At 42.5% G+C, this 21,765-nt stretch overlaps 1 protein-coding gene across 25 annotated transcripts in view; it reads left to right on the top strand.

Annotated features, from left to right (window-relative positions):
- LOC121290601 (zinc finger and BTB domain-containing protein 20-like) overlaps window positions 1-21,765 on the top strand; it is a 326,665-nt gene that overhangs the window by 82,677 nt on the left and 222,223 nt on the right. For 2 of the 25 annotated variants that reach the window (XM_041211235.1, XM_041211242.1), the window contains exon 2: window positions 13,018-13,216. The exons of 21 other annotated variants lie outside the window; for them this stretch is intronic. The gene's annotated coding sequence lies outside the window, so the exon portion shown is untranslated. 2 more of the 25 variants (XM_041211238.1, XM_041211233.1) reach the window with 2 other exon arrangements.

The raw sequence follows: 21,765 nt of genomic DNA on the forward strand, positions 1-21,765 counted from the left end.
TCCAGGAGGGAAATTGATTCAAGTTCAGATTTCACAGGGGTGAGCCCATAATTGGTATGGAGATGGTTTTCCTGTTGACTTCGAACCAGTGGGGGCGGGAACAGAGGCAAGTAAGATGAGGTATGGGCTCATTTAAACCCCTGCAGCAGCCATCACTGAGGCTGCTCGTTCTCCTGAGGGAGAAATCTATCAATTGTGTTGAAACCTTCTACGGCACCAGAGGGAAGTGAGATGTCACGAGGAGCCGGGGTCAGGGAATACCCTTGTTTCATTGACGTTGACCTGGACCTAATTCCAGAGGCTGTGAGGGAGAGGAGGGAGGTCGTCTTCCTGGAGGGTGGCAAGAGGAGGCCATATTGTCATGCAGTAGGGGCATCTTTCTATTCAGTGTTATCTCTCTCCTCCTCTCTTACTTCTTGCTCCTGCCCAGATGAGTTCTCTCCTTCCCTTATTGCCCTTAAGGTCCACACCTCTCTGGAAGCCCTGTCATGGTTTTATGGTCATCTCCAGACTTTTAATTCCCGATTTTTATTGAATTTAAATTTCACCATCTGGGATTCAAACCCAGGTCGTCAGAGCATTACCCTGGGTCTTTGGATTACCAGTCCAGTGACAATACCACTATGCCACCACCTCTCCAAAGCATGAGCACCGCTTACACAGCATACATTTCGAACAATGACTTAGCTGTCCATTGGGAAATTGAACCCCTGTTACCCGCTTGATAGGTGGGGATACTAATCACTATACTAAAGAGGACAGACTTGCAAAATTTCACTGTCTGCCATGGTGGGATTTGAACCCAGGTCCTCAGAGCATTACCCTGGGTCTCTGGATTACAAGTCCAGTGACAATATGGAGAACTCAGCAGACCATCATAATAATTGAGACCCTTGGAGGAGGATATTAGAGGGCACTCCCTGAGCAGTTCATGCACCAGAGTTGCATCTTCAGAAACCTGATGGTCTGCTCAGTGGTTGTCCGACTGAGCAGGTCCCTTTGGTTGCATTGCCACCCACTGGGGCTCCTTTCAACGAGTCAGTAGCCATGCCTTCAAGGAATATCCCTTGTCCCCAAGGATCCATCTAAGTGCTTTGAGAGTTGGAGTGAAGATTTGAGATAGTCTGTACTGCCAGAGGATTAAAGAGTCATGGCAGCTGCATGGAAAGTGAGTGCACACATGGTGGAAGCTCATGTTGTGGTCGTAGACCAGTTGGATGCTGAGAGACTGAAAGCCCTTCATGTTAATGGATCTTACTGATCAGTCGTGGGGTGTGTTGATGACTACATGGGTGCAGTCAATGATCCCCTTGGCAAATCCCAAATGATGGAGGCGGAACCTAATGTTCTCTGTCCCTGCAAGGTTATGTCCATTGTCAAATGAATATGCTATGCAGCTCTGGCAAAGAAGGCGTCATTGACCAGCGCGATGCAGTGGTGCACAGCCATTTGCGATATGCTGCTAAGGTCCACAGCTAATCTTTGGAAGGAGCCAGAGGTGTAGTAGTTCAAGGCCCCAGTGATTTTGACAGTTACTGATCAGCATGGCGACCAGTTCTGCAAGGTGCAAAATCTTCAGTGGTGAGGGCAGAGAAGTCAGTGACCATCTAACTGAAGAGTTGCTGCCTCCTGCAGCACTGGGTCTCGGTCATCTCCAGATTGCTCTGTCCTTGATGGTAAATTCTGTGCTGATGATATGGCCTCTGTTGCTTTTCTGCCTCACTTTCATCTCCCGTGCCCTCCTGCTGTTCGGGGTTCCACCCTTGCTGCGGAACGCATTGCCCCTCCTCATAACTGGGCCCAAAATCTGTTATACCCCCAATGCCATTTGCAATCTTCCATTTAGACAGGTGGCCGGCCTATTGTGATTGACAGCCTTTTCCCCTGCTCTTCTGCCCCAAGATGCCAGGGATGTGACAATCCCATTTGATGCTTGAGCACTAAGTGGCCACTCTCGTTGCAATGTGTGCAGCGCCAAGGTAACTTATCAAGTACCGATTTCTCCCTTTGCCCCATTGACCCCCTTTCTGAGCCATGTTGTTGTGCTGGGACATCCTGGATTGGCTCTTGCACTTAGCTTCTCAAGCCAGTGTGCCCCCCGCCCCCCTTTTAAATACTCCACCCACCCTCCAACAAGCTGCTCCTGAGCTTATTTGACATGCTGCCTGGCGCTGGCATTTTTGGGGTTCCCCTACCACTGCTCCTGTCTTCAGGGGGCCCCAAAAATTCAGTCCTTTAATACAAGAATTACAACATTAGGAGATAGAAGCAAAATACAGCAGATGCTGGAAATCTGAAACAAAAACAGAAAATACTGGAAAAACTCAGCAGGTCTGACAGCATTTGTGGAGAGAGAAACCAAGTTAACGTTTCGCGCTCATATGACCTTTCTTCAGCATTAGGAAATGTCCGTCAGCTACCTTATCTTGCATTGATGGATCAAAATGTCCGTAATGCCTGTGATACGTGTCTGCATTAAACACATCCAGCTAGCTTGCAGGATGAAACCTTCAGACTCCTTGAGCTTGAATCCGGTGCACTCAGTTCTTGCTGACCCCTTATATCAATAACCTGTCACTTTTATATCCTCCTCTATAATGCAATGGATTTTGGTGACAGGATATGATATGATGTAACCATAAGCAATTTGTTTGGCTAAAATAGAAAAGTGATTGTAATTTATTTTGTCTGGTTCTATAATGCAGGCAGAAGGCATCACTTGTTAATCCTTATTAGCTCCACACTTTCTATGCATTAGTCCATAGTAACCCTGTTTGCAATTATTAACTTATACACTTGTAAAATAATTGGATGAAATTCTCATCCAACGGCCTATTGTCTACAGGAATGTAGTTAATTTGCACCAGATGTCCTATCTTGTTTTGGCTGCTTATTCTGTGCAAAGATATTTTGGGCATATGCTGAACCTGTCTATGCTAAGTTAATCCATGATACTTTCTGTGCATGTCAAGATATCTGTAGTCATTTTTTTTTATCTTTAACCCCTAAAAACTGCATTAAAAAAGCTTTGTCACTTTAAAACTGACCTATTCAATGCTCTTTCAGATGGGCTTTCACACTTCACTCTGTTGTGTCTTGTGGTTCCCAGAAGTTTGAAATAGCCATAAAGCTCCTGTATTTATTTCCTGCAAACTTTCCATGTGGCTGGTGGACTGATACATTGTTGTTTTGGTATCTGAATGTAGTGCAGTAGTGAGTGATATGGCACTTAGATACTTATGCATACATGTTTGAACATAAAGTTCTTAAAATCACATTTGCATAATATAACAACATAACATTCTTCCATTTTAAAAAAAAAAATTGCTTCTATTTATCAATATCTCTGTTTCAATCATTTCTTTATTTCTTTATTATGTCTAAACTAAAGATCATTAACAATCTTTTCTTTTTATACCGTGTTTTCTCAAAAAATGTACACAGTATCGCTTGGGTGGTAGAATGTTGTGCCTCTTCTGAGCTGAAGCAGCATGCTGCAAGTTGGTCTTTGGCCTGGCAGTACTACTCCTCTAGCTCATCGTTACAATTCTGAAGCTTATTTTTCCCTTCCAACCATTCTATGTGCCTGAAATAAAGCACTTTTTTAGCTTCCTTCTGTACCCACTCAGCTTGGCTTTTTGCATTTCGTATTTCCTCTTTTAAACGCTCCAGTATTTCACATATTAATATTGATCTGCAGTGTATTATTCTCCAACTGCGATATAGTGTAAAGCTGCATCTATAGTTCACTAGTTTGCTGCTCGAACTCAGCAGCGTCATTCTTTTCTTTTTCAAGCTCTTCTATTTGAGGCATATACAGTTGAAGTTTTGACCTGAAGTTCAGGATCTTCATCTTGGATGCCTCTGCTGCTAACTATATAGCACACAGTTTCTCCTTTTCTGCATAACCATAATATCCTGCTCAGCTTTCAGTCTTTCCAGGTCAGTGACATTATTCTCTAGTTCTAACTTTGCATCTTTGGAGTGCTATACGTTTCTGGAAATCTTTAGCTGCCTGCACTTTCTGAATTAGCATTCATTCCTTTTCTATCAAGAACGATGGAATTTATCCAATTATTGGGCTTTGTGACTCTAGGAATCACTTCCTTTTCTTCCTTCTCTTGGAGCTTTCTTTCAAGCTCTCCTTTGAGTTCTATTGGTACTTTACGTGGGAGCAAATCATTTTTTTTTCTCTCTGGATCAACAGTAATCTGATGTTCACTTCTTCAAAGCATCCAACCATTTTATCAAAACACTAGGTACTTGTGGACGAGATATATCTTGCATCTGATTGGAGGGTGATTTTCAATGGGTACACTCCCTTCAACCGTTAGTGATGCCTCCTTCATCTCCTGGTTACTGAGATCATATGCAGCTCTTCACACCTGCTCAATCCCACAATAGCAAAACCATCTGTTTGTATAGTAGAACATGCAGTTACCGTATTTTCCTTTCTGTGTCCATCAGCGAGAGGAATGGTCTTAGGGCAGAGGTTTATTCTTATTCCTAGCTGTCGAATCTTTTTCACGATATGCTATTCAGCATGATGTTGCCCTGTTTCAGAGCTTATTTCTTTGGGAAACCGTTTTCATTCAAAATTTCAGAAAACGTCTTTTGTTATGATGTGACTGTTATGTTTTGTGTTTCTTAGAAGTTTGAAATAATCTCGCTTTTAGGCTCCTATTCAATGAAGCTCCAGCATTTATTTCCCAGATCTCATGATGTGCTACGCACTGATACGTGGCTAATTCAATACACATGCTGTCATGAAATAGCGAGTGATAGAACATCCTGGATGCTTATGTATACATACTGTTATGATCAGGTGAGAAGGGGTGAACTGGCTCCTGTCTATTTAACCTCCTCAGTCGGTTGCAATGAAGGTTTAAGCTTCTTTTTCATGACGGTATATCTTTTCCAAATCAGAATGTATCTAACTATTTAAACTGTGAGCAATAAGAAGCCTATCAGATAAGTTTTCCTTCAGCCAAAGAGCAAATTTATTATCTACTAAAGCTGGAAAAAAGATTAAAAACACAAAAGGCTGAATTTTACGGCCCCGTTTTGGCGGGGACGGGGCTGTAAAATGCGGCAGGCCGTAATAAATCCCATTGACGCCAGCGGGAACGTAAAATCCCGCTGTCGCAAAATTCTACCCAAAGTCAAGCATTCGGCCTTCATGCAATCATTCCGGCCCACATTTACACAGGTATCAGAAATAAGCTCAGCTGTCTGTAGTGTCACTTCAGCCTCTTCTGATGGAGTTTGTCTGGTCATAGCCTGGATTACCACAAAGTCAGTGAAAATGCCAGGTACTTTCTTTTGTAGCTGTTCTGTCTCCCTCAAATTGGTCGGCTTCTCTGAGACTACTGTGGATGCTATCACTTTTGATCCCACTAGATCATTGCTGAGGAGCAGGTTAACCCTGTCTGCAGGCAAACTGGAGACGACTTCCACGGTCACTGGTCCAGACACATGGTTGCACTCCAGGTGCACCTGCATAAAGGGATGGGCATGTGCCCTCTTTCAATACTCTTTACCAACACCTTCGCACTTATGCACACTCTGGTGGGAAGATCATGGCTTTTCCCAGCAGTAGAGTTTGGCTGGCCTCTGTATCCCTCAGTAGCACTATAGGCTTACTCTCCTCACTCTGGGGAAATGTGGTCAATCTTTCTTCTGATACAAAATTCTTATAACACTCAGGGATACTTCTACATTCACCCACATTCTCAGTACTGCATCTACAAGGATTTGCTGCTGTAGTCAGAGCCATAGCCTGACCTGCTATGCTTTCTGACTCCCATTTTTCTGCAGTGGGTTTGTATGCCCCAACAAATCCCACAGGCTTTTCCTCTACCCTTCAGCAGTCAACACGGAGATGTCCTGCCTTGTGGCAGTTAAAACACAAAGGCCTTGTGGCCTAATTTCTCTTCTCAGCACCACCCTTTCTGGCCTGAGGAGAACCCCCTGTGTTTCCAGTTGTCCCTTCTCTCCCATGGGTGCTCAGTTTCCTGTCACTCCCCCACTTCCTATCCTTCTTACTTCGTTAGGGGTGACTAGGGATGGGTTTCCTTTGGAATCAGGATTTATGGACAACCTGATAATCATCATCCGGGGTTGCTGAAGGCCTGGCTAATGTTACTCTCTGTCCCCCTATGTGAGTGCATAGTGTGAAGAGTGTGGAGGTTTGAACTCCTCAAGAAGAATTATTTCGTAAAGGTTTATGTTGGTGGAAATTGGAACTGGAATTAGAACTTGGTTGGTCACAACAAAGGTTTAAGCTTCTTTTTCACAAGGATATCCTTTTTCCAGTACAGTGTGTTTTTAACTATTTAAGCTGTGAACAAAAGACACCAGCCAACCAACCAAGGAGGTTGAACAGAGGGGTGTCAGTGCACCCCTTCTCCCCGGTCGTTAAAAAAAATTGGGAATTCGTGTCCGGAATTGTTCCCACAGACTGACAAAAGCATTGGAGTGGAGAAAATATATTGTTCCTTCAAAAGCTATTTAAAAATTACTAAAGGTTTTCTTCAGTCTCAAAAAACATTACTCACTGCATTGCTTCGTTGTTGAGATGTTTCATCCCCATTTCGTGGATTTGGTAGTCATCACATTGTAATGAATTGGCATGCTGCACTGGCACTGTTGTGCAAGTTGTTGCTGAAGTGTGTCACTTGCTGGTGATATTTTTGATGTTGCACCATTTGTTGGTGATGCTGTTGATGTTGTCTTGCTTTTTAGCCATGTTCTTAGTGTTGATGTCTTTTTCTCCTTTTCCAGCTCTGATGTAGGTCGAATCTGGACTTTGTTCTTTCTCATTAGCTTATCCATTTCAGTCTCAACGGTTTATGACCTTGGAGTCTCAGTTTCACCAGCAACTTTTGTTGAGCTCCAGGAATTCATGATTGGATCCTGCACATTAACCGTTTGTCCTCTCAACAACTGAAGCAATGATTTGGCAAGTTTGTTGAAGTCACTTGTCACCTCCTTGCTTGGCAAAGTGTTCTTGTACCTTGTGCCATTGAGTAGCTCTGTAGGCGATTTAATTTCAGTCTTGAACATCTTTTATCAGCTCTCGTAGGTTTACTGTGTGTTTTGACATGTGAGGTATGAAAATGTCTTACTAAATCAAGCCAAGGAAACTTCTCAGCTCTTTCTTGTCTATTGGAACTTCCATCTCAGGCTTTTTCAGAACTCAGCTGGGCTCCATCAGGTGTGTGCATCATTCCAAAGAACTGGCATTCTGACAGCATCACAGTGCATTTGTCTGCATTTTGCTTGGTCCTACCTGGTTCTCCCCATGGTTTCATGTAGATCATAGTCATGATCTTTTTCATCCACACCATAGACCTAGATATCATCAGCTATGCCATATGCTCTCTTACATAATCTGTATGTCTCATCTACTTTCTGCTGAAACATATCCTGACTCACTTTAAGGTAAAAAACGTAGATGCAGGAATTTGTTTTGTCCGAAGAGTGTATTGACTGTTGTCAACAGCGAATTCCTCGTCAAACTTCATATCCCAGTAGCCATTTCTGAAAATATTTGTCCCTGTTGATATCTTTCAGTGTATGGTCGTGATTCCTCTGTATTGCTTGATTGAGATCTTTGGGATCCAGGAAAATTCTTAGCCATCCATTTGGCTTCTTCCTCACTATGATGGAATTTTCCCAGTTTGTGGGGCTGTGACCCTGGTGATCACTTTCTTTTCTTCCAGTTCTTTGAACTCCTTTTCAAGTTTCTTTTAGTTCTGTTGGTAATTTATGAGAGTGATAAATCACTGGTTTCTTCTCTAGGTCCATAGTGATGTGATACTCAAAATGTTTTAAGCAACCAACCATCTTATCAAACACGCTGGATACGTTTGTACCAGATCTTTTCCGCTTCTGATCTTCAGCTACCTTCAACTTGCAGTGTCACCTGCTTTATCTTGTGGTTTACTGAGAGAAGCTTCAGTTCTTTGCAACCGCTGAACCCCAGGATAGCAGGACTATCTGTTCAGTGATGTAGAACATGCAGTTTGGGTTGTTCCTAGCTGTTAAATCTCTGTTCCACCTTATGCCATCAACCTTATGCGTGGTTTCAGGCCACCTTTCCTTTGACACCCATTTTCTTTCAAATTTTCAGGAAAGATCTTCTGATATTGTCCGAGTGGGAGGATGTTACTCTGCTCTAGTATCAAGCTTCAGATTTATGGTTGTGGGCTTAATTCTCACCTTCCTGATCTGAATGGTTGTGTTAATTTATTTTCTTCGGGAACTGTCGCATCCTAGCATATCATGCAGTTGTATGGTTCCTTTACCCATTGTATCCTCAAACTCAGTCATCTTCCAGGATATGGATGTTCTGGTTTCTTTTCCTTCTTCTTTGCCCTGCTGCTCTGTGTCTGGTAACTCATTTACCATCTTCTTTCATTGTTCTGCACACCTTTTCCAGTGATATAAGAACAAAATACTGCAAATGCTGGGGATCTGAAATAAAAGCAGAAAATGCTGGAAAAACTCAGCCAGTCTGGTAGCATCTGTGGAGACAGAAACAGGCTTAATGCTTTGAGCCCAATATGACTTCTATGGAACTGAATAGATGTAGGAATGTGACGGGTTTCATGCTGTTGAAAAAGGGGGGAGAGGCAGGTGGAGAAAAAAAGGAAGTTCAGGGATATGTTAGGCAGGGGAGATTAAATAACAAAAATGCCATGGAACAGAAGGCAAAGGGAGTGTCAATGATAAACACAAAGCATTGGTCCAGAGTAGGTATTAATAGCAGAATTTAGGTCAGCACTGTCTGAAAGCAAAATAGCAGAATGTGTTAAAAGCAGAATAAAGGTCAAATTGGGCTTGAAATGTTAACTCTGTTTCTCTCTCCACAGATGCTATCAGCTAAGTTTTCCTAACATTTTCTATTTAAATTTATTTTCCCAGAGATTGGGCTTCCCACAAGCTCTCCAGTTTGATCCACATGTGGGACATTTCTTTCTGTCCATGATCTCATCGTCATCCACAGCTCTTGCATATCTTTCTCTCTGTCTGGTGTGCATTCTTTTGTTGCTGCCTCACTGCACCAATCCTGCTGTCATTCCCTTGACTTAACTGAAGTCTAGCTATTGGGGAGTCAGCATCTTCATCTGTCTACTCGTGAATTCATGTGCACTGGCAGTGTCAACAGCCTCTGATGTTGTGAGCGGGAGCTTGTCCTGTCCAGTCAGAGCTTTTTGTACAATAGGGTGTGCAGAACCCCAGGTGAGCTAATCTACCAGTGTTTCATTCCTTTCTTTTGAGTTTACATTTTCTGGCTATATTTCTCAATCTCGTTAAGAAGTTGTCCACAGGCTCACCTGTTTCCTGTCTTGGGCTTTAAAATCCATATTGGTAGATTGGATGGTTTGACTCTGGCTGGAGATGTGTGCTGAATTTCTTAAAATGTTTGTCTGGGATATTATTGTCGGTCTCATTGATCTCTCAAGCAATAATCAGATCTAATACTTTCTCTCCTGCCCACAAAAGGAGGTAACTGACCTTTTCCCCTGTGCTTATGTCTTTTGGAAAACTACTGAATGTCAACATGCACTTTTTTGTGTAAACGCCTCAAATGCCTCTACAATATCATCAGCCTCCCAATTCACCCTGAGCTCGAGCTGTGCGTGTGTTGCTGTGGCTGCAGCCAGTTTGTTTTTGCTCGATTCACTCAACGCTTATTTCCTCTCTTGTGGCACCAACTTGGGTTGTTTTTTCTCGATCTAATTTAGCACTTATTTTTTTATAATGCTTAGGTTTTACTCTCAAATACCTGCTGCCACTATGTTGTGGTTTGTGGTGCACTGAAGTTCAAAGTAATCGCACTTTTAGACTCAAATGTAGGAGCTTCATCAAACCTCTTTCTTGAGACCTGATATGTTGTTAGTTCCATATACCCAACTGCCATGCAGTAGTAAGTGATGTGACACTCTGGATACTTGGGTATACATTTTGTTACGATCTTCGTAGGGACCGATGGCATTGTGGGGATTCCTTTCTTTTTAAAAGCTAATGGATAGAAAACCAATGGACAGGATTGCACTTATTAAAACTTTACTGTAACAATCAAACCAAAATCAATATACTTCAAACATTAATTAATAGGAAAATAATACTTCAAACGAAAAAGTAAGTTTCGCCTAAATAGTCGATATAACAGATAAGATTCGTGTAGTTACAAGCACTCACATCACTTCCTATATAAATATGGCAGCACGTGCAATCTCGCATTCCAACTCTGCCTCTGATACATAAGATCTCTCACTTGCCACTCAATGGATTTGGCCAATCAGCTGCTTTCACCTGCAGCTGTATTCTATCTGAATTTTCCAGATACCGCTGACATTGGAACAGCACATCCCTGCAGAACCTCCCCAGCTAGGCTCTCAACAGTTTGATGGCACAAAATACCCAGTAACTACCTTCCCTAACCTTCTTTAAACAGTGTGGTTGGTTCTGGCAAAACTAAAGCAACAACAATAGGGAGTTTGTTTGATCCACAATCCTTGCTCTCCCTACCCTATTCTCAAAGTCTTCTCTTGCCTTTTCACCAGGATCTGCTCTGAACTGCAGGTTCTGAGACCAGCTGTAATTTTATCTCCCAATTAGCTGTCATTTTACCTTTTTCTTTATTTCCATCCCCATAGCAATCTCTGACCACATGGTCATTTCTCAAAACTAAAATGCTTGCCACAAAGTCTAATTCCACCCTTTTCAGAATACTCCCCAGATTCACTTTGGAATTAAAGGGACATTCCCAAAAGAAAATATAGGATTTTCTCCAAAGAACAAGAGTCATTGCAATACAAATGAACATATAGTTCCTAGATCATATTGGAATAATACAATAATGTAACATTACAACAATAATAGTGCCTTTAGAAAATCACAGTCAATTTCCCCTTTGTTTAAACTTCTCATGCATCTGGAACTTCATCAGCTCCTAATTCATACTGAGCTGGAGCTGCATGTTCATTGCTGTGCTGGCAGCCATCTTGCATGATTCACTCAGTTTTTTTCTGTGTCTGTCTGGCATTAATTCAGGTTCATTTTTAGCAATGTAATTCAACATTTATTTTGTTTATAATGCTTGCATTTTACTATGGAGACCTGCTGCCACTATGTTATGCCTTGTGACTCTCAAAAGTACAAAATAATAGCCTGAATCTTCCAATATGGGGAGCGGCGAATGACCCAGTTTAAGTTGCTGATGCACCTAGGGACCCTGAGGCACACATGCACAGTACTTACACAGGACATGTAAATTTCCAATTGCCGGGATTTTTTTATTTGTTCGTGGGATATGGGCCTCGCTGACAACGCCAGCGTTTGCTGCCAATCCCTAATTGTTTTTGAAAGCAGTTAAGAATCAACCACATTGCTGTGGGTCTAGACTCACATGTAGGCTAGACCAGGTAAGGTCAGCACATTTCCTTCCCTGAAGGACATTGGTGAACCAGATGTGTTTTTACTACAGTCGATGATAGTTTCATGGTTACCATTACAGAGACTACTTTCCATTCCAGATTTATTATTGTATTTAAATTCCACCAACTGATATGGTGGGCTTTGAATCCATGTCCACCGAGCATTAGCTGGGCCCCTGGATTATTAGTCCAGTTATATTACCACTATGCCACCATCTCCCCTACCCTGCATGGACATCTGCATGATTCCCTACGACAGTAGGATCAGGTGGCCAGACCCATGGAGACCTGTGCTGATTGCCCTATACTTACGCTGGTTTTTACACAGATTTGCTTAGAACTTTCCCTAGCAGATATGAAGCCTGCTGAGGAGCAGCTTGAAGTAAGTGAGCTGGATTTCAAACCACACCATCACAGCAATGGGCAACCTTGATACAGCTCACCAGCTACCGCCCCCACCAAAGACGATGCTGTCACCTCTCACAGTGATGGTTATCCCCCTCTCCCTCCAACCTGATGATGCTAACCCCCCATCCCGCTGACAATGCTCACCTCTACCTGGAAATTGCTTACCCCTCCATCCAGCAACGTTGACACCACCCCCCCTATCCACTGACTATATTCACCCACCCCTCGTGGCAATGCTCACACCCACCTCTGCCCCGGCAATGTTCACTCCCCTCTCCTGACTCGCCTTTTGGAATCCCTGGCTCTTGTCTGGCCAATGTTGGGAGAGTCAGCATTGTTGGGGAGTGCGTGGAGAGGGATTAATAAACATTCTTCAGGGTAAGGTGGGGTGTAGATTGAGCTGGGAGTGTTCAGAGTGGGGAGGGGGGAAGGTGAACCAGGAGGTAGGGAGGGAGGGGGTTGAGTATTGTTGTGGGGATGAGCACTGATGAGGGTGGACGGGTGAGGGGAGTGGGTGAGGGCACTGCCCAGGGAGGTGAGCACTGTGAGGGGCGGTGAGCACTGTTGGCTGATGAAGGGGGTGAGCTCTGTTGGGTGGATGAGCATTGTTGGTGTGGGGTGAGGGGGTGAGGGTTGAGCACTTGTGGAGTTGAGGGAGGGGGTTAAGCACCATTGGTGCTTAACACTTGTGGAGTTGAGGGAGGGGTGAGAACCGTCGGGGGGTGAGGGAGGGTGGTGAGCACTGTTGGGGTGTGAGCACCGTCGAAGTGTGAGGGAGGTAGGTGAACACTGCCGGGATGTGAGGGAGGGTGGTGAGCACTGGCAGGGGGTTGAGCCCTGTCGGGGAGAGGAGGGGGGGGCACAGTGACCCGTGTTGAAATGGAGGGGTGGGGGGGGGTGGGGGGGGGGGGGGGCGGTGTGTGGGTGGGAGAGGGGGGGGCGGTGAACACTGTCTGGGGTCTTGAAAGATGTGAGAACTGTTGTGTAGGTGACAGAGGGTGGGCACTGTTGGAGGTGAGGTGCATTGTTGGGGTTACAACTCCAAGTCAGTGGACTGAAGATAGACTTTAAGGGACGTAGCTTTAGTTCATGGCAAAGTGTAGGGGCAAGGCTTCACTGGAATTGCACTCACCACTTGGCCTCCCAACTCTGTTCTTCACAGGATCCTTGCTAGAGTCAAGACAAGAAGTTGCAGAAGCTCCAATGTAAAATGGTGAATGGGTGGTTTAAATCGCAGTCAGCAACAGATCCGGCACCTGCTCTGCCACTGACAGGAAGATCTGGTCCAGTCACATTTTAGACACAAATGCTGGATGGAGTTCATCAAACGTTATTTCTTGCGAGCTCTCCATATGCTGTTGGTACATTGTTGCTCTGCTACCTAACTGGTAGTGCACGGTGGGGTACTCTGGATACTTATGTATACATATGCATGAACAAACAATTCCTAAATCATATAATATTAATTGAACAATATAACACACACTTTGTAAACTTCACTTCATCCAAAGCACTGCAGTCCATAACCCTATCCTGCACCAGATTTTGCTTGCCCATTACCCCTCACCTGATCTTTCAGTAACTCAAATGTTGAATTCTTATACAAAATCAAACTACTGCGGATGCTGGAAATCTGAAACATAAAATATTGGAAATACCACCCTATCATCGACCTTCACTTTTGTCCTATTATCCTCTTCCCCTCCCCCCCACTCCTCTTTCCTGCCTCTATATTTGCTATAAGCCTGTCGCATCTTTAACCTACCAGACCTGCTATTATTTCCTGAAGTTTGTTTTTATTTAAATTTCTTATACTTGTGTTTAAATCCCTCATGACCTTGCCCTTCCCTGTTACCCTCCTACAGCACTACAACCTCTCGCCTCCATGATACCTTTGTTCCTCTGATGCCCCTCGTGTATTCCCATTCCCTTAACCTCACTAATGGCAGCTGAGTCTTCAGTTCACTTGGGCCCTATGGTCTGAAATTTCTTCCTGAAAACACTCTGCTTCCCTATCTCTCTCTTTTCCTTTTTAAGACCCCTTTGAACAAAATTTTGTGCACCGCTTATAATGCCCTTCTTTGGCTTTTTTATCATTATACATCTGTGAATCCCCTTGGGAGCATTTTTCTACCATAAACACTCTAAGCTTGGTGGTTATTAGTTTGAAAAATTATTGACTAACACAAAATTTCTAACGTCTCACACTATGTTAAATATTCTCTAGCGTCTGAGCATTTCCAGAACATGTACCAGTGATTGAATCATGTCCTTCATGTCTTCACAGTTAGGAGTCAACCTTGTCCAGTTTTGCTGTGCTTCTTTGAGGCTGTAACATCCCTGAGCAGGACTATGACTAGCCATATAAGGATGAGGTTTCCTTTGGGAAACCAGTATCTGCTATTGAAGATGTGTGATCAGGGATCATAATTCAGTTTGAGCAGTAGGAAGACTCTATTACTTGTCACTGAATATCGATAGAACCAGTTTGGGTGTATAATCGTCAGACTGCCTGCAACATCAGACAGGTCATCGGCCTGGAAAGCTAACTGTTTCTCTCTCCACAGATGCCGCCTGACCTACTGAGTACAGAATTTTCTGCCTTTATTCTGACTTATTAACTTCACATTCATATTTACGTCAGATTTTAGTAGTCTACCAAGAAATCTCAAAGATATCCATCATTTCTGTCAGTGCTTACATTTATCTTTAATACATATCAGAAACTGAGCATTTTGAAAGTTAAGTTAATTGTGGGGTTTGTAAAAAAAAAATCTGAATGTCCTGGCTATTAGTCTAAAAGTAGTTAATAATAACAAACTAATTTTTACACACTTTTGGCATGTAACAGGAGCATAGTGTTCTTGTTTAATTTTTATCTACAGTACATGAAGTACTTTAAAATAAGCTACAGTGACTCTACTGAATGTTAAGGTCAATATACCCTGTAACAATTTAACCTGCCAGTAGATTTGTGAAATTCACAGTTGTATGATTGCATGGTTTAGATTTCTGTATCTAATTAAATGCTCAGAGCTACATAATCCAATTGTCCAAATGTAAAAGAAAAGTTCTCCTCTGCCAATACAGGGCATAGTATCTTGAAATGTTTACAATTTCTGCATGAATTTCTTTTCATGAAACTTTTTGGAATTAATTTTAAGCACCTTGTTGGCACTTGTTTATTTCACTTTATAAAATGCTGATACTTGAGTGGGAATTAATTTGAGTCCACAGTCATCAACATTGCAGTAATCATTTTATCTGATGGATAATCACAAAATGGTAAGGAGCTAAATTACATTTTTGAAGCCAAGTCTTATGGGCTAGTGGGAACCAAGTAATTTAGAGATTGTAACTGCTTGAAGTATTTTAGGGCCTTAATTAAATTTGCTTTTAGAAAAAAGACTTTCATTTATCTAGCACCTTTAATGACCTCGGGACGTCCAAAAACACTTTAAAATCAATCACATACTTGTGAAGGATTGACACTGTTGTAATGTAGGAAATTACAGTGGCAATAGCTGGTGATTGTTCAAGTGACAAGGAATGGTGCTGGTCTGTGATGTGAAGAGAGTAAAGCAAGTGATGAATATGTTTGGAATGATCAAGAGGTGGAAGGATATGATGGAGGGAAAGAAATAGTTGACAGTGGTAGTGAAAAGATTGTAAGATGCTGGTGAGAGAGGTGGAGAAATGAAGAGATGTATTTGTCCTTGTTTCTCTTGAGGCCATTATACTTTCTGCCAGGGTCTGGCTATGGTGCTGTTGGCACTTTGCTTGTAATCAGCTGGACACTGGCTTTGAGATTGCTTCTGTGGGTGCAAGAAAAGAGTGCGACGCTTCTGGCCCTCATTTCCATCCAGGTTCGGGTGGACGGCACAGCAGAAAAGACCAGGGCCTGCAGGATATTTTTTGGAAAAGTCAGGTCATCCTGGTGCTTCCACCTAGAAGTTGCAACACTTGCCCAATTCACCATGTATCATAGCAAAATGATGGTAATTTACATTGTGTCAAGCCAAGTGGAGGAGCTTTCAGCAAATAATTGGATCAGAGAGGTCACAGAGCAACATCTTCTAGATTTTGTCAGTAGTTTCTCCCTTTATAAGAATTGATCATTTACAGTTAGGAATAGCGTGGAACATTTTAGCAGACTGTAGAAGAAGGAGAAGGGGTCCTTTTTCAATATTTCACAATCACAGGAATTCTACCCAGTGTTGGCCCTAAACAAGCATCCCAATTAGAGTTTAGAATATTTATTTGCTATTCATTTGGACAGTGACCCCAAGCTGTTGGCACAGCATTATCAACTTAGAGTGTGCCTGCCTCATCTGACTTTAGCCTTTGTCAAGCTGGGCTTAACTGCAGGGATTTGCACAGGATCCTTGTATTTGTAATGGGGTAATTTTCCAAATTTGCACTCCTGCTCAGGGTGGCTTGCTTGCCAGAAGTACATGGTAGAAATTCAAGTAGAGCTAGATTGCATCTTGAATATTCCTTTGCACAAAGTCCTAGAAGCTCACCTCATTATTCAGGTAGCAGTGCTTGACCCACTGTTGTATAGCTGTGTACCCTGGAATGGATTTGTTTTCATAATTGTACACACCAGGCAGTTCTTGAGATTTGAGATAAATATCTATCACATACTTTGTGACTTGTCATTAGATTTTAATGTTGTTGGCTGCTTGTCCTGCTGTTTTTGTCATCAGTACCCAGACCATGAGCTTAATGTCTAATAAAAGTACATAGAAGTTACAACACAGAAATTAGTAATTCAGCCTAACAAGTGAGTGCTAACGTTTTATCTTCCATCTCAGCAGGTACACAGACCAATGAGCATCTGTGAAGTGAAAAGGGATCTAATATTTTGGGAGTAAGGCTCTTCCTCAATCCTGAAATTGAAAGAAATACGTATAGAAATACTTGACCTTTTCAGAATTCTGAACAATACTACCATATCGCTTTGTAAATTGTTGAAATGAAAATAACTCAAATTTTCTAAATATTTCAAAAGTGTTTGCATTTCCTCATTCCAGTAATCCTTTGCAAAGCCTCAGTATCCCTATTATAATATGAGTCCAACTTTGAGCCATTTGGTTTTCAGACCACATTGAAACCTGCCTTGAGGAACGGCATCTGTGCACCAGTGCTGCATAAGAGCCTCGTTCATGTTGAGTTCACATGGTGATATCTTTCTTCCTGTAGCCTTCACTAACTTGAACTTGATGAAGCAGAACAGCTCCTGCTCATTTCAACTTATTATTTGAAGTTAAGGATTTAAAGTTAAGATTTCTGGTGAAACATCAATTTTGTAACCCTGGACTATTGTCAGATTATTTTAATATGCCTCTACTAATTTTCACTCTCTGAGCTATTCAGAGGGCTTTGTTTTTGTTTACAGTAGGTAACTTTGGAATGTGTGCAAGTGATGTGTAAAGTACCTTCCAATTCTATTTTGTTGAGATATTTACACATACTGGGCATGTAAGGATTTTGTACATTTGACATAAGTTAATCTCTTTCTCAAATTTTCTCTCCTGTTTGAATGAGGACAGTTAGCTGGGACTGGCAACCATCTGATTCCTCCTCAAGTATCTACTCATGTGAATCCAAATGATGAATGTTGGCTGGTTATTCAACCATTGGATGGAAAGCAGCAGAGTCAAGCTCAAAGTTGGCCAAGATATATATTATGCGCTGTCTTGAAGGGGCCAGTGATGGGAACCATGGCTAGATTTCTTTTACCTAGATAGGGTATGCTAAAACCCATTGTAACACCTTGACTGCTGCCCGAATGTGCTAAGAGAGATCAGGAATTTGGAGGTCTATACAAAAACATAAAGCGTGGAACAAGGGAACACTGTTTAGCCCCAGCAAGCTTTGCCCCTTCCAAAGTTCCAATTAATTTTCTCAATTTTTGAAGAAAATTTCTCCCTATTTCTCAAAGGTAAATAAACAACAGTGAATTGTGATTATGTAACCAAACATTCTGTATGATATATATCCTTTATGTATGCTGTTCTTGCTATAATATTCCTATTGTCTCATAACCTCAAAAGCAATCATTTTTCTCTGTTTTATCATCTCCCTCTCTTAATGTACCTTTATTTACCAAGTGCATTTCCATTTATCCATCGTTTTAATGGTTACTTATTATGCCTTTAACTTATTTGGACATCTTGAGCAGACAATGTCTTAATGTCATGTCTCCCTTCAGGTTTGAAAGTATTTTGCTCTTGCTTACTAATTTTGTTTTCAAAGCCAGAATTGGATAAACCCTGGCTCAATGAGGACGGTAGGAGCGCATGCCAGGAGTAGCAACAGGCATACCTAAAAATGAGGTGCCAACCTAGTGAAGTTACAACACAGAGCTAAATGCATTCCGATCAGCGGAAGCAACATGTGATAGAGCAAAGTGACCCCACAACCAACGGACTGGATCAAAGCTCTGCATTCCCACAACATACAATTGTGAATGGTGGTGGACAATTAAACAACCACCCGAAGAAGGAAGGTCCACAAACTTTCCCACCCTTAACCAAAGCAGAATCCAGCATATCGGTGCAAAAGATAAGGCAGAAACATTTGCAACCATCTTCAGCCAGAATGGATGGTCTATCTTGGCCTCTTCCTGAGGTCCTCAGCATCACGGATGCCAGTCTTCAGCCAATTTGATTCACTCCACATGATATCAAGAAACAGCTGAAGTCACTGAATGCAGCAAAGGCTATGGGCCCTGACAACATCCCAGAGGTAGTACTGTAGACTTGTGCTTCAGAATTAGCCAAAATGTTCCAGCACAACAACAACACTGGCATCTACCCGACAATATGAAAAACTGTCCAGACATGTCCAATCCACAAAAAGCAGGACAAATCCAACTTGGCCAATTATTGCTGCAATCATTTTATACTCAATCACTAGCAAAGGAAGGTGTTGTTGACAGTGCTATCAAGCCAGGAACTGCTCATCGATTGGTTTGGTTTTTGCCAGGGTCACTCTGTGCCAGACCTCATTACAGGCTTGGTCCAAACATGGACAAAAGAGCTGAATTCCAGAGGATGAGGTGAGAGTGACTGCCCTTGAAATCAAGGCAGCGTTTGACCAACTGTGGTATCATGGAGCCCTGGCAGGATTGAAGTCAGTGGTAATCGGTGGTGGGCTGGTGTAATCTAGCCACAGGCTGGAGTCATAACTAGTGCAAAAGAAGATGGTTGTCAGTCCCATAACATCGCTGCACTAGTTCCTCAGGACTGTATCCTAGGTTCAGCTGCCTCATCAATCACCTTCCCTCCATTATAAGGTCAGAAATGGGAATGTATGTTGTAAGTTTGTGTTCAGTGCTATTTGCGATTCCTCAGATATTGAAACAGTCCATGTTGCATGCAGCAAAACTTGGACAACATTCAGACTTGGGCTGATCAGTACCAAGTAGCATTCACACCACACAAGTACCAGGCAATGACCTCCTCCAACAAGAGAGAATTGAACCATCTACTCTGGTTCGATAAGGAATGTTGGAGAGGATGCCAGGTGCAGCACCAGGCATACTTAAAAATGAGGGGCCAATGAGTGAAGCTACTACACCATTACCATCACTGAATTCCCCAGCATCAATATCCTGGGGGCCACCAGTGACCAGAAACTGAACTGGACCAGCCAAATAAATACTGTGTCTAAAAGAGCAGGTCAGAGGCTAGGAATTCTGTGGTGAGTAACTCATCACCTGACTCCCCAAAACCTCTCCACCATCTACAAGGCACAAGTCAGGAGTGCGATGTTGTTGTTGTTGTTACATTAAATGTTGAGTCCAGAGGGCTGTAAATTGCCTAATCAGAAGATGAGGTGCTATTCCTCCAACTTTTGTTGCACTTCACTGTAATATTGTAGCAGGCTGAGGACAGAAATGTGAACAATAGCTTGTAGATTGGTTATCCCAGGTCTGCAAGGAGTTTTGACTGACAATGTGCACCTAATAACTCCAAGGTTATGGGCCAGGATGTAGAGACTCCACCTTTCATCATACTCCCCACTTGTTTCGATGAATGCAGCTCCAACAACACTGAAGAAGCTTAACACCATCCTGGTCGAAGCAGCCCACATGATCATCCCATACACTACCGTATACGTGCACTACCACCACTACCAGTGCACACTGGCAGCAGTGTGTACCATCTATATGGTGCATTGCAGCAAATCGCCAAGCCTCCTTCAACAGCATCTCCCACACCCATGACCTCAACCACCTAGAACAACAAGGACAGCAGAACAACATTGGAGCACCACCATCTTCCAGTTCTCTTCCAAGCCACACACCGTCCTGACTTGGAACAATATTGCCATTCTTTCACTGTGGCCGGGTCAAATACCTGGCCTCCCTTACAGCACCATGGGTATATCTACACCATGTGGATTTCAGCTATTCAAAGGTAAATAGGGATGAGCAACAAATGCTGGCCTTGCCAGCAATGCTCACATCTCGTGAATGATTTAAAAAAAAAATTGTATTATATTACACAGAGCTTTCACCATTTAAGAGATCTCTATCATATCCTTTCTGAATCTTCTGTTCTCTAATGTAAGAAGGTTTAGCTCTGATTCTCTGCAGAATTTGGAGGCATTATTTCTGGATTCATTCTTATTAATCTTTAGTGAACTCTCAAGGTGCCAGCCTTGGCTTAATAGTAACAGATCTACCTCTGAATCAAGTTTGTAGGTTTAAGCCACATAATCTGGACTAACACTAGTACAGTACTGTTGAGACCTAAATCAAAACTCCATCTGCCAAAGCTACAGAACTTAAAAGATCCCATGACATAATGTAAAAAAAAATCAGGGCAGTTCTACCAATTGCCACATTTATTCCATAGCCACCATCATCACTAATAAACAAATGATCTGGTCATTGATCCAGTTTACTATTTATGGGATAAAAACAGTGTTGGGAAAACTCAGCCAGTCTGGCAGCATCTGTGGAGAGAAAAAGAGTTAAATGTTTCAAGTGCAATATGACTCTTTAGAACTGAGGAGAGCTAGAAATGTGATGGGTTTTATACTGTTGAAAAAGGGAGGGAGCAGGTGGAGCAAAAGGGAAGGTCAAGGATAGGTTAGAGGGTGGGGGAGATTAAATAACAAAGATAACATGGAACAGAAGGCAAAGGGAATTAATAGTAAAGAAACAAAGCATTGGCCCAGGGTGGGTGTTAATAGAAAAATAAAGGTCAGCATTGTCTGAAGGCAAAAACGTGAAAACAAGATACAGACTGGCACTTGGGGAAAACAAAATCAACAAGGAGGGCAGAGTTCATGGTCTGAAGTTGTTATATTCAATGTTGAGTCCAGAGGGCTATAAATTGCCTAATCAGAAGATGAGATGCTATTCCTCCAACTTTTGTTGTACTTCACTGAAACATTGTTGCAGGCTGAGGACAGAAATGTAAACAATAGCTTGTAGATCGGTTCTCCTGGGTCTGCAAGGAGTTTTGACTGACAATGAGAACCTATAATTCCAAGGTTATGGGCCAGGACATAGAGACTCCACCTTTCATCAATGTTGACAATCTCATTCTGGAGGTTGTCGACAGCTTCACATACCTTAAATCAACAATTACCAGCAACCTGTCCCTTGATGCTGAAATCAGCACCAGAATTGCCAAGGCTGCAGGTAGTGAGTTGAATTATATTGAAATGGCAACCACCTGGATGGTTGGGGTCATGCTTGAGGACTGAGCAGAGGTGTTCTGCAAAGCAGTCACCCAGTCTGTGTTTGATCTCCACAATTTAGAGGAGACTGCGTTGTGAGCTGCGAACACATTCTACTAAATTGAAAAGTACATGTAAAATGCTTCTTCACCTGGAATCAGTGCTTGGGGACAGATAAGGTAGAGTGGCAGGTTTTACACAGCCTGTG

The sequence above is a fragment of the Carcharodon carcharias genome, chromosome 18, assembly GCF_017639515.1.
Source record: "Carcharodon carcharias isolate sCarCar2 chromosome 18, sCarCar2.pri, whole genome shotgun sequence".
Lineage (NCBI taxonomy): Eukaryota > Metazoa > Chordata > Chondrichthyes > Lamniformes > Lamnidae > Carcharodon > Carcharodon carcharias.